This window comes from Bos indicus x Bos taurus, chromosome 14 (assembly GCF_003369695.1).
Source record: "Bos indicus x Bos taurus breed Angus x Brahman F1 hybrid chromosome 14, Bos_hybrid_MaternalHap_v2.0, whole genome shotgun sequence".
Lineage (NCBI taxonomy): Eukaryota > Metazoa > Chordata > Mammalia > Artiodactyla > Bovidae > Bos > Bos indicus x Bos taurus.
Genome location: NC_040089.1, coordinates 37,433,857 through 37,447,819, shown reverse-complemented (window position 1 = coordinate 37,447,819; position 13,963 = coordinate 37,433,857). Strand labels below are relative to the sequence as shown.

At 39.2% G+C, this 13,963-nt stretch overlaps 1 protein-coding gene across 1 annotated transcript in view; it reads left to right on the top strand.

The window, feature by feature from the left end:
- UBE2W (ubiquitin conjugating enzyme E2 W) overlaps positions 1-13,963 on the top strand; it is a 67,746-nt gene that overhangs the window by 16,114 nt on the left and 37,669 nt on the right. The window lies entirely within an intron of this gene.

The window sequence follows — 13,963 nt, the reverse complement described above, 5'->3', positions numbered from 1 at the left end:
AAAACGAAAAAATGGACCCAGAACTTAGGTAACTTCCCTAGATATGATACTTAGGGTATACTTGCAATTTGGGAAATGGTCTCCCTAACTTAAATTTATTATTTGTGCTTTCAGATAACTCTACTTGACAGAATAAAAAATGTTCTTAAATTATCTGTAGTATCTTTTATTTATTTAATATGGATTCCATTGCAAAACCAGATTTTATGTTCATTGAAAAATGTTGAACCTAGAACAGTAAAATTGTAGGAGGAATACAGTACATCTTTAAAAATATGTATTTGTTAGAAGAGTATGGTAACATTACTCAGTATTATAACTGAGTCATACTCAGTAAATTATAAATAACCAGATGTGTGCTCCTTTGAGACTAAATCTGCAAGAAGGGTATATCCATGTAACTAAGATCCATCTCGTCTTACAGCTTACAAAGAATCTTATAAAATCTTTTTGAAGTTGTAAAACTTAAAAGATAAAAGCTGTGGAAGCTGCCCTTTGGTATAGAGAGTTGAGCATCAGTATTTGTTCTAACAGTATGTTGCGCTCTAAGTAGCCATATTCCTGTGTCCACACTTTCACCATTACAAGCTGCGTGTGTGCTGCTTCCTCTCCCTTGCACCCCCAGTTTTGTGTTATTCTTTAAGGTAAATTTTCAAGACTGGTGTTACTAAGTCATAGAATCTGTGTTTTCTAGCTTTCAAAATATCTGATGATAGTGAGTTGAAAGTTGTGGCATCAAAAGTACCAGAAATTTTTGCTGTGTGAGTACCTACAAAAAGAAGGCCCAGCAAGTAAAACGTAAGAACCATAGCAAAAATAGGAAGAGAAGCCAAGTTCGGCATAATAGAATCAAAGAGGGAAAGCTCTTCACATGAAAGATTGTAACTGATAAATCTGTGAAATAAGACCTCCAGTAGATTTAATCAGCAAGTGGCTTGAACTCTCAGAAGCTTGCAGGAATTGAAGCTTTAATTGGATATGTTAGAGGGGAAGTAGAGGCAGTGGATATTGGCTCACCCACTTCTTTCATGGAGTTTTACAATGAAAGAAAAGGAAGAAATTGACAGAAAATAAATCATGGCTCTTTTAAAGCTAGGAGAGACCCAGTTGATGACTGAAGGAAGGGGTTATGGACTGGGAAAGAGTGAAGTTACTAGAAACCACCTTATTGACTCTGAGAACAATATCCTGGATGAGTTGGTAAGGCATGAGGTCCAGAGAGAGGTGGAAGGATTCGAGAAGGGGAGAGAATCTTCTTTTTCAGTTGAAAGAAAAGCTGAAGTTTGTTATTTAAAATATCACTCCAGGGAATTCCCTGGCAGTCCAATGCTTAGGACTCAGAGCTTTCACTGCCAAGGGGCTGGGTTAAAAGAAGAAAAAAAAAATTCCCCCAAATAAATGAAGTTGATACATATTTTCATGCACTTTCTAATAAAGTTCTTTCTACTATCCTAATTTTAGGATATTTTTATTTCATATCTTTGCTTTAGTTGCTATCTGTAATTTTAATACTGCCTTAGTGTGTTTATTTAAACTTTTCAAAGTATTGTTATATTTGCTGACCCATCTCATTCTGTTAGCCACAATCCACAATCTCAGGTGGCTCAGTGGTAAAGAATCCACCTGCTAGTGCAAGAGACGTGGGTTTGATCCCTGGGTTGGGAAGATCCCTTGGAGAAGGAAATGGCAACCCTCTCCAATATTCTTGCCTGGGAAATTCCATGAACAGAGAAGCCTGGTGGGCTACAGTCCATGGGGTTGCAGAGTTGGATGCTACTGAGCATGAGGTAGATATTTAATTATATAGAAATTAAGACAGAATATTATTTATCCAAAGTCAAACGTACTATACGCTCCTGGAAAGCAGATGTTGAGTGTTCCAGTTGAACATACTCCTTTTAGCACTTAAACTTTTTCTTCCCCCTCCTGGGATGCTCCTTGTGGCTTCTAGGATCTTAGTTCCTTGACCAGGGACTGAACCCCAGTCCCCAGCATCGAAAGTGTGGAGTCCTAACTACTGGACCATGCACTTTTACTCTTAAGGCTTGACTTTTGCTTACATTTTTAACAAATAAGTAACCAGTTCTATTACCCTATATCCTAACTCTTGCCTCATGTGATAGATCTGCAGTTTGGTTTGTAGGTCAAACCAGACTTTGCACTCAGCTTATTTATTTAAGACTTGAGGGCTTCTCTCGTGCCTCAGTGGTAAAGAATCTGCCTGCCAATGCAGGAGACACAGGTTTGATCCCTGGTCTGGAAGATCATACATGTTGTGGAACAACTGAGCCTGTGGGCACAATTACTTAGCCTGTGCTCTAGAGCCCAGGTACCACAACTACTGAAGCCCGCGTGCCCTAGAGCCCATGTTCTGCAACAAGAGAAGCCACCTGCACACTGCAACAAAGAGTAGCCCCTACTCCCTACAACTAGAGAAAAACCCACCACAAATAAATAAATTAAAGGGGAAAAAAAAGAGTAAGTGTGTGCCAAATCATGTATAATCTACATTCTCACTATATAGTTGTCTTATGCTTTATGATATTTTATTTGCCTCAGTAGCTTTATTAATAGTTACCAGAATCTCTGAATGTAGCCCAGCATAGCCAAATCTGAAAGGTAAAAAATTTTGAATTGTACATTTACAAGGAGGGAGGAATTTAAATATTCCTCCCCTGTCAAAAAAGGTTACCTAAAATGGGACCTTGACTCTATCAGACTTAATGATAATTACTGCTTTTCACTTAGAGCTTGAAATGTAGTGATCACAAGGGCAGGACAGTAGACTCTCAACTGTATTTTATTTCATCCAGAGTCAAGGTTTCTGGGTAGCTTAAATATTTTATTTAGAGTGTTAATTTCCAGAACACCAGACAGATAACTTCTGAAGTAGCTTGAGAAATTTGGATATGCTTTTATCATTGTAAACTCATTGCCTCCTGGAGCCAAGCTGCTTTAAAGTATATATCATGGATCCATTGGGCCCATGGTAGAGAGCATACCTAGCCTAAAGAGTTCATTTAAAAGGAGCAGCCAGACTTCAGCTCTGGTTGATTCAGTTGTTTTTGTCTGTCCTTCTGAATGTTCTCAAGAAGCTTGAATCTGCACATCCAAAACTGATTTTAATCTCATCTGCCTCCATCCCCACGTAGACTAGCTTCCTCTACCTGTTCCTCCTGCTGTGTATGTTTCAAATTAATATTTCTACCATCACTTAAGCTAACCTGGAGTCTTTTTTTTTCCCTCCTTCTCACTTCTCTTGATCATTTACCACTAAATCTTGTCTGTTCTGTATCTTGGTTGTTCACTAGTAATGTCTCAACTTCTTATCCTTCGATCAGTTTTCAGTTTGGCCTCCTGGGCTTCATTCTGTCTTAAACTTCTCTAGTACATCTGCCACACTGTTTTCAGTTATAAGGGTTTGAGAGGGAGAGGGAGATTATTGTCTAAAAAGCTACTCTCTGTGGATGGAACTAAAGAGCCTGTACTTGTGCTAAGCTGCTGGAGATACTGGTATGAGTTCCTGCTACTTTGTAGAACCATGCACACTCCTGGTTCTACAGCTGCCTGGTCTTGACTTCAGTAGGAGGAGACTCATTCACTTGGGTGTATCAGAACCAGGAAAGAATGGGAGGGGAAATGACATTTTTCTTCTCCTTTTGTCTTGTGTTTTTTTCCCCCCAGTACCTTCTGTTGGCAGAGTGAAAGACAGGGGAGTCTGGCAAAAATAGTTTACAGGCTTTTTTGTCTCTATTACTTGGAGAGATGTTAATAAAATCTCCTACTATGAAGGTAGATTTGTTAATTTTCCTTTGTTTTTGAAGCTAAGTTGGATATATTTATACTTTTGATGAACTGAACCTTTTACCATTATGTAGTTTGTTTTTTTTTAAATCTCTGTTAGTATTTTTGGTCTTAAAGTCAATTTTACTTGATACTTGTGCAGCTATTATCAACTTTTCATTTGACCTGATGTCTTTTTCTGTCCTTTGATTTTGAACCTTTCTTTGTCCTTACGTTTTAGTTATGTCTTTTAAAAATCACAGAAACTATATATTTTCACCATCCATTTAACTTTTAACTAAAGAACTTACCCATTTTTTAATGTTGTTCTTGTTTGTTGTTCAGCTGCTAAGTCATGTCCAGCTTTGCAACCCATGAACGACAGTACTCCAAGCTTCCCTGTCCTTCACTATCTCCTGGAGTTGGCTTAAACTCATGTCCACTGAGTCAGTGATACCATCCAACCATCTCATCCTCTGCTGCCCCCTTCTTCTTTTGCCTTCAGTCTTCCCCAGCATCAAGGTCTTTTCCAGTGAGTTAGCTCATCACATCAGGTGGCCACAGTATTGGAGCTTCAGGATCCATACTTCCCGTGAATATTCAGGGTTGATTTCCTTTAGATTGACTGGTTTGATCTTCGTGCTGTCCAAGGGATTCTCAAGAGTCTTCTCTAACGCCACAATTTGAAAACATCAATTCTTCCATTCTCAGCCTTCTTTGTGGTCCAACTGTCACATCTGTGCGTGACTACCGGAAAAACCATAGCTTTGACTATACGGACCTTTGTTGGCAAAGTGATGTCTTTGCTTTTTAATATGCTGTCTAGGTTTGTCATGGCTTTTCTTCCAAGGAGCAAGTGTCTTTTTTAATTTTGTGGCTGCAGTCACCATCTGCAGTGATTTTGGAGCCCATGAAAATAAAATCTGTCACTGTTTCTGCTTTTCCCCTATTTGCCATGAAGTGATAGCATATATAAGTATATATGTATATAAATATATATATAAAAGTATGTAGTGCAAACATGGGTAGCCACTTCTCTATTTATACTGCTAGGAGGGAACTACTATAAAATGGTTGGATGTGCTTGCTTCTGGTCTTTTCCATATGCATTTATATGATGTTTGTATAACTCTTGCTTTTGTTTTAATATAAAGAAATTACATGTATTTTTGAGGCTTGCTTTTTTCCATTTCAGTATGTTTGGGGATTCTTCTGTTGGTGTTAGTACACAGAAATCCACATCATTCTTTTTCTTTTAAAGACATAGCTTAAAAAAAGTTATTTATTCATCTATTTTTGGCTGTGCTGGATCTTCTTTCCTGTGTGCAGGCTTTCTCTGTTTGCAGAGATTGGGGATTACTCTTCATTGCAGTGCTCTGGCTTCCCATTGTGATGGCTTCTCTTATTGCAGAGCGCAGGCTCTAGAGTGGGGGCTCAATAGTTGGAGCTCACAGGCTTAGTTGACCCACGGCTTGTGGGATCTTCCCAGATCAGGGATCAAACCCATATCCGCTACACTGGCAGGTGGATTCTTAACCACTGGACCACTAGCCAAGTCCCACATCATTCTTAATGATTGTGTGTGTGCTTATGTATGCTGAGTTGTGTCTGACTCTTTACAACCCCATGAATTGTAGCCCATTGGGCTCCTCTGTCCATGGAATTTTCCAGGCAACAATACTGGAGCCGGTTGATGTTTCCTACTCCGGGGGATCTTCCAGACTCAAGGGTCAAACCCACATCTCTTAAGGCTCCTGCATTGGCAGATGGATTCCTTACCACTAAGCCACCTGGGAAGCCTAATGGTTGTATAGTCTTACTTCTATATGCCACAATTTGTAGACTTATTGATAGGCACCTATATTGTTTCTGGATTTTGCATACAGTGAAGCAGTCAGCATCCTTACTAATTAAAAAAAAAATTTTACTGAGGGAAAGCATTATGTGTCAGGCACAGTTTTGTGGCACAGTGGTAAAGAATCCACCTGCCAGAGAAGATGGAGCTTCAGTTCCTGTGTTCAAAAGATCCCCTGGAGGAGGAAATGGCAACCCACTCGAATATTCTTGCATGAAAAATTCCATGGATAGAGGAGCCAGGCTGACTGCAGTCCGTGGGGTTGCAAAGAGTCGGATATGAGTGACTGACACATACAGTTTTGGATGCTAGGATTACAAAGGTAAATAGTAATCTCTGCCTTAGAGTTGCTTACAGTTATACAAATGCTACAAGAACATAAAGTAAATTGGGGATCTAGTGCTTTTCCAGCTAGAAAAATCTTTATTGCATCAGGTATTTTATGCTATTTCTTCTGAATAACTTCTCATTTGGGTCTTATTACTTTTTTAAGTTTCTAGATTCTGAAAAAAGAATTGTTGCCTCAGTGGATAGAATTTATATTCCCCAGGATATTTTGTTTATTTCTGCCTGTTGCCTGGGGTGTTACTTCCTTGACCACTTGATTAAATTCTTGCCTTAGGTTCTCTGCGGGAATTCAGACAGAGCCATGTGGGTATCTGCTTGAGATTCAGACATTTCATGGGAGACATTTTTTTCTTCTTCTAGCCATTGCTAAGTTCTGAACAGGCAGATTTCATTGTTATCTCTTTCTGTGCCCTTTATCTTATTCACCATTGGTTTGAGGGATCATAGTTTTATGCAGGTCTTCTGAGAGATTCCATATTTCTTGGTCTTGCACCCCTTGGGTTTGGTAGAGAACTCCAAAATGAAATCCAGCCCTGATCGTTTGAATATTTCAAAGTTCCTGCGTTCATTTGATTTTTGTTTTCTTTGGAAGTATTTAGAGTATCTGCATTGTGCTAGAAATAAAATTCTGTTTAGTCTTTTTATTTATCTGGCTGTGTCGGGTCTTGGTAGCTGCACAAGGGATCTTGCGTTGTGTTGTGCAGAGTCTTTCACTGTGATGTGTGGACTCTCTAGTTGTGGCCCTCGTGCTTGGTAGCTGCAGTGTGAGCTTAGTTGTTTGGTGAATTGTGGGATCCCAGTTCCCCAACCAGGGATCAAACTCAGGCCCTTGGCAGCCCTAACCACTGGACTGAAAGAGAATTCCCAAAAATATTAACTTTAAAATAAGAGTGAACACCTTGATTTGTTGAAGGCTACCCATTTCCTAAAAGGCTACCCATTTCCTTAAAGGGGGGAAAGTTTCAATAAATAAATGTTAGAATTAAGAGCTGTAGAAGTATACTAAGGAAAGGAAATATTTTCTTAATTTGCATGAATCAAATTCTACCGAATTTTTAAATAAGGTAAAATCATTTCAGTGCTGTGTCATCTCACCCTTTTTCATTTGAAAAAAGAAAAATGTTGTAATTGTTTAATATCGTTGGGGGAAGTAGTAATTTATTAGTGTAATGATATTAATTGATGATAACAATGATGTTACTAAGTCACTAAGTCATGTCCGACTCTTTTGCAACCCTATGGACTGTAGCCCACCAGGCTTCTCTGTCCATGGGGTTTCCCAAGCGAGAATACCTGAGTGGGTTGCCATTTCCTCCTCTAGGAGACCTTGCCAACCCAGGAATTGAACCCTCCTCTCCTGCATTGCAGGTGTATGCTTTACTGCTGTGCCATGTTAATGTGTATGATGTTCTAATTTTTTTCCATCATACCCTCCTATTGTTTATTTTCCACCTTTAGTTGATTGTTAGATAAAATTAAGAGAAAACATGTTGGGCATTTTAAGTACAGTTGCATTAGCAATCATTGTCGTATATCTCCACATTTTTAATGTTTTCCCCCCTTTAGTTTGTATTTCTTCCTACCCTAAATAAGGATTTCTACCGTTTAGTTTCTCAAAATGTCACTTTTAAATAAAATTTAACAAGATGTGAGACCTAACTCTCCAACGCCTTAGCTTGCTCCATTTTTCGTCACATTTTAATATACCACACATGTACTTGTTTTTTAATTATTTATTGACTGTCTCTTCCTTCACTAGAGTTTAAGCTTTACACAACCAGGGATCTTGTCAGTTTGTCCATTGATACATTGTCATTTTTAGTATCTAAGAGGGATATATTATTTTCTTTTTTTGATTGATAGTGTCAGTATCATTTAAATATTTTGTACCTTGGTTTCAACATGTATTAGTGTTGGATAGTACTTAACACAAACCCATTAGTTTAGAAGCTGAGCCGTTTTCTGAATGAATGAACTTTTTAGGATGCTGTTTAAAATAGTCCTTTTTTTGTTTGTTTGTTCAGAGTATTTCACTGAGTGTGGTATTCCTCAACTTGAACAGTGTTGTTCACTATCAAACAACTATAGTGGTACTTTTTTAATACAGTAATACCCATCATCCTCAGCTGTCTGAAAAAGCAAAAACTTGAACTAATATATAAAGCACTAGGATTGATGAAAATGATCAGGAGCCGAAGAGGCAAAGATGGCCTCATTGGGATGAAACTTCATGGCTTAGGACCATGCTTCACAATGTGGTCTGTGGACCTGTTAATTACTGGGCTGTGCTTTTCATTTTTATGAGGACTTGGTAAACTTGTTCCTGATTTCTCCAGTTAGTCTCAACAAGGAAGTATAGTCTGGTTTAAGAGCAAACGAAGCAACAAATGTTAGTCAGTGTTAATGCCATCACTGAAGATTAGTTGACATGTGTTATACCAAAAAAAAATGTAGTCACCAAAATAAGTAAACCTTTTTGCTTGGTAAGGGAGGTTGTGGCTCCAAAGTAGAAAACAGCAAGTAAAAAAAAAAAAAAAGAAAACAGCAAGTAAAAGAGAAAGAAAGAGAATGTCTGTGCTTAGAGGTTAAGTATTAATGACAAGTTACTGATAATCAAAGAGCAGATGACAGTTTACAATGTGAGAACTGGGGCTATCAAGCTACTCTAACTATATGCTGAAGGGTCAGGTGGGCTTGTAGACCTCACTGTTGTCTGAGGCTGTCACAATAATCATTATTAACAGGTTAAATTATTTTCAGTACACATAATGTCAGGGATCTGTATTAGAGTTTAGAGTTTTACTACTTTCATTTAAAATTTTTTGATATTTAAAAGTATTCATTTTTATCCATTATATATCATTCCCTGGTCATTCCAGGGAAGTACATGGCATATTCAAACTTGGTTTAACATTATGGGTCTATACTGGGACGGGCATTGATAATATCAGTTGGGGAAAATGGAACAGGGCTGATTAGAATATATAGCGATTACTGTTTTGTTGTGTGTGTTTTGTTTTGTTTTTTGCCATGCTGCACTGCATGCAGGATCTTAGTTCCCTGATGAGAGAGTCAGCCTGTGCCCCCTGCAGTAGAAACATGGAGTGCTAACCACTGGACTGCCAGGAAGTTCTCACAGCAATTGCAGTGGTTTTTTTTTTCCATTTAAAAGAAAATACTATTTTTGATGGTACCGGATCTTCATCCCTGTGCACGGACTTTCTCTAGTTGTGCGAGTGGGGGCGCTTTGTTGCTGTGTGTGAGCTTCTCGTGGCTGTGGCTTCTCTTGTTGCGGAGCTCAGGCTCAGTAGTTGTGGCCTGAGGGCTTAGTTGCTCTGGCAGCATGTAGAATCTTCCAGGACCAGGGGTCAAACCCATGTCCCCTACATTGTCAGGTGGACTCCTACCTACTGTACCAACAGGGAAGTCCTGATTACAGTTTTTTACTCTATTGTATAAAAACTGTGGCTTGAGCTTTTCAAAGGCTTAAAGTCTCATAAAGCCAAAAGTAATTATGTATCTGTTTTATTCTTTTGGGCTTTTTCTGTCCTACACTTGACCTTTGGTGTGAAACAGCTGCTGTAATGATTCTTGGAGTGGTGGTAGTGGAGAAGAGGGGGTGTTAAGCTCCTGGGCTGCCTTTTCATGTTACACAAATACTTTCCTGGACCCCGGGAGTAAGCCCCAGTTCTAAGGGAGAGTAAATCTCAAGAATAATTCCTCACAGCGCTGAAGTGGGAAAAAGTTTTAGGAACTGAACTTCTGTCACTCTGTCTTGAGTGCAGGGTGACACATCCTAGCTGTTGCAGTAGTCTGGAGTTTCTCAACCATAGTATTATGACATATGGGAATGTCATTCCGTTGCGTGGTGCTTCCCAGTGTCTTGTCGTTGACAATAGTTAACTCCAAAATTGGTCAGTGGTCTTCTTACCCCCCAAAGTTGTAAATTACGGTGGATTCATATCACTTTGATTCATTTGTATTCATAAGGAAAGAGAGAAAGGAAGGTGCTGTCTAGACTGTAGAGCCACTGGCCAGTTCTGAAAGCGTTAAATCATTTTTTTTTCCCACCGTATTTAGATATATCAGGATCTTTCATACTGGGTGTATAAACCGTTTGGATCTCTTAGAAGAGCTCAAACTCCTCTGAGTTTTCTAGACTTGAGCTAACACACGTGAGGGCTAGATAGAATTTTCAGGTTATTCTAGATTTGGGATGCTCTCAAACATTTAGATTGTGGGCCTGCCTGGTCTTTCTGCCTTGGAGCACAGGTGTGCTTCTGTTTTATGCAGTCTGGGAATAAAGTGCGTATTTACAGATCGACTGAGATCATGCATTGTGGGGTAGGTGTTAAATATTGAGAGAAGAATCATTTTAGGCATATTAAGTTCACTCAGAAAATTAATTTTTACTCTTCAAGTAGTTCTGATACTTAACAGTTAGGGAAATCAGACCTTTATTAACAATTTTGAATGCACATATTCCTCCCTACTTTAACATATCTGAAATCAAGATATGTCAGTGGAGGGTTGTCGTTTAATTGGTAGCTGTTTTCTTTTTTTAGTGTTACATAAAATAATACAATTGATGGTGTGTCTTAGATTCAGAGAACCATGATACATTTGTAATATGTGTAATTACTTTTCTCGTACCTCTCCGATTCAGGAAGAGACAGGGTGATATTTGGCTGTGAACCTTTGGAACTGTTAATTTTTCAGCCCCCTTCAGCTCCCAATGGTTTGTGGGTAGTTCTGCTTCTTTAGTTACCTTCTGCAGATATTTTCCAGTTATCTCCCGTTACCTCAGTTCGAGGCTGTTATTTTACCTCTGCCTAGAGAAATAGCCAGTGTTGCCCTGATGGTCTAATGAGCTGGTATTTTGCTAGAGTTCAATCCTAACACAAGTATTTCACATCTACTTTTAACACTTAGTCTTCAAAGTCAGGAGGTGAATGCTTCCTCATGTGATAATAGCTTTCTGTTGATGTTGCTTGGTATGATTTCTAAACAGTTATACTAGTTCTTCATATCCTGGAGTATGAATTTTCATTTGTTTTTATATTGAACTCTTTAAGTCCTCCTTTTTTAGCTTCTTTGCTCATAGTCAGGGTTCTTAGAACCAGTTTTTTAGAAGAGCCAGAGGACCATCGGGGAAACTGTTGGCTTACTCAAAAACACTTCCTGCCTTCTCTAATGAATTATTGTTCTGGGAAGGATACACCTAAGAGTGAATTCCCTGTTTTTATGAACCTACCAAATACACTGTTTGACCTTCTACCTTATCTTTTTTTTTTTTAGTACACGGGTGAATCATTAGTTTTTATTAGGGTGCTTAGTAAGTACTCATTAACACCTCTCCCCCATGTTAGTCCTGTTTTGTCTTTCTACTGCAGAAATATGAATGTGCAAGGTAGTTTATTGCCTGGTAGCAGAGACTGCTAAGGGACTGGCATGGCTTGTCTTTTAATGTAGTGACTCCACCCCCTCTGTTAAAAACATGCACCAGCTAATGTCTTGAAATGTTTGGAAAAACATGCGATGTTTGAAAGAACAAACACTTAAAATCCCTTGTAATTCCAGAGTTGAATGGTTCTCATTTGAGTTTGCAGGCAAAGTATTGGCCCCAGCGGCAGTCGTCTGAAATCTTGGCTAGAATTGGAGATTCCAGATTGGAGATTCTTCCAAATGACACGTGGTTATTGGCAGGAGGCCCTAACCTACCCTGCTGACCTCTGAATTGGGTTGTTCACAGTATGGCAAGTGATTCTAGAGAGAACAACCAAGACATAAATCACAATCTTTTATAACCTAATCTTGGGAATGACATACCTTCCTTTCTGCTGTATTGTATTGGTTACACTGACCAACTCTGGTACTGTGTGGGAGGATGTGACTACCAGGAAGCAGTTACTTGGAGATTGTCTTGGAGTTTGGCTACCACAGGCCCCTTTCTTTGTGGACATACAAGTAGTAGTATTACTGCTACTGCTAAGTCACTTCAGTCGTGTCCGACCCTGTGCGACCCCATAGACGGCAGCCCACCAGGCTCCCCCGTCCCTGGGATTCTCCAGGCAAGAACACTGGAGTGGGTTGCCATTTCCTTCTCCAATGCATGAAAGTGAAAAGTGAAAGGGAAGTCACTCAGTCGTGTCCGACCCTCAGAGACCCCATGGACTGCAGCCTTCCAGGCTCCTCCATCCATGGGATTTTCCAGGCAAGAGTACTGGAGTGGGGTGCCATTGCCTTCTCCGAGTAGTAGTATTGGGGTAGGAAGAACTTTTCTTTTTCTTCAGCACTGGTCATGTTGTCTTTTAGGGATAATTACACCAAGGCAATTCTTCTTAGCTTGCCTTTGTATCCTGTTTCTTTTGGTAGCTGGTTATGCAAGTTGACCTTCTTTTGTATCCTGATTCGTGGACAAGGGCTGTCTTCCCTGTTTTATATGAAGTTCTCAAGGTCTGGAGGATTTCCACAGCATTGTTTCCCAAACTGTGGTCATTGAAACAAGACTTGCCCAAGATGCCCTACACTGAGAGGATTCCATTACTTTGGAAACCTGTATGTTATCTTCCTCCCCTTAGAGAATCGTCATGCAAGTTAGTATATCAGACGTCTTAGAATTCCTGCTTTAAAAAAAAAGCAAAACCTTTTTTTTTTTTCACTCTAGTGTTTTTGAAAATTGACTTAATCACAAAACCTACAGGATTTGTTGACTTTAATTGAAAGTGAAAAGTGTTAAACGCACAGTCCTGTCCGATTCTTTACAACCCCATGAACTATATGTAGCCTGCCAGGCCCCTCTGTTCCTGGGATTTCCCAGGCAGGAGTGCTGGAGTGGGTTGCCGTTTCCTTCTCCAGGGGATCTTCCTGACCCAGGGATCAAACCCAGGTCTCCTGCACTGCAGGCAGAGTCTTTAGTCTTGAGCCACCAGGGAAGCCCCTGTTAAGTAAATTAAAAACCCTCTTCTACATAGACACTTTTCACAAATATATTCCCTCTTTATTCAAAACATTGTTTAGGCAGCTTTATTTCTAAGTTTTCGATAATTAAAAATTTTCTAAACTAATTTTCAGTTTGTAATTTTGCGTTTTGGAAGGCAACTGAGATCAGAAACTGCAGTTAATATCTTATTTTCTTTGTTGCTAGCAATTTTGGTATTGTACCATTTGAGGAAAAGTTTTCACTTTTGCCAAGTAAAGGAGCCATTGAGTCTCAACAAAAAAGGGAGGAGTTCTCTAATCTCTAGAGGTGTTAGATGTTGGTAGGCTTATTGAAAGATGTTATGAATTGAAAAGATCTAGAAAACTACAAACATTGATATATTGATAGTGATATTCCACTATTTTGAAAAATCAGAAACTAGTTTTTAAGTAGAGTTGTTTGAAGTTCTGAATAGGAATCCATGCTTGTGTGCTTGCTTTTTTTTCTTTCCTGAACACTTACTATGTACAATTTTATTTATTTTTAAACAAACTTGTAATTAGTGGCTGTGCTGGGTCTTCATTGCTGCGCTCAGGCTCTCTCTCGTGGTGCTCAGGCTTCTCATTTTGGTGGATTGTCCTGTGGAGCATGGGCTCTAGGGTGCACAGGCTCAGTAGTTGTGGCACATGGGCTTAGTTGCCCCACAGCATGTGGGATCTCCCTGGGGCAGGGATCAAAACCCATGTTCTCTGCATTGGCAGGCTGATTCTTAACCACTGGACCACCAAGGAAATCCTGCTTGTGTACTTTAATCCAAAAAAAAGATATTCACTAAGAATCTTTATAATGTTGCATGCACTTCTAATAACGGTTATTTTGCTTTTAAACCCATAAATTATGGACTGTTGTGGTTTTTATTTTGCTTTGTTGTGTCCTGAAAAAGAATGTCGAGTGATAATAATAAGGGAAGAATTGAACAATAAAAGCTATACAAAATAGAATGCAAATACATAGCCATTTCAGGGCATCTAATGTGTGAAAAAAATAACTTTATG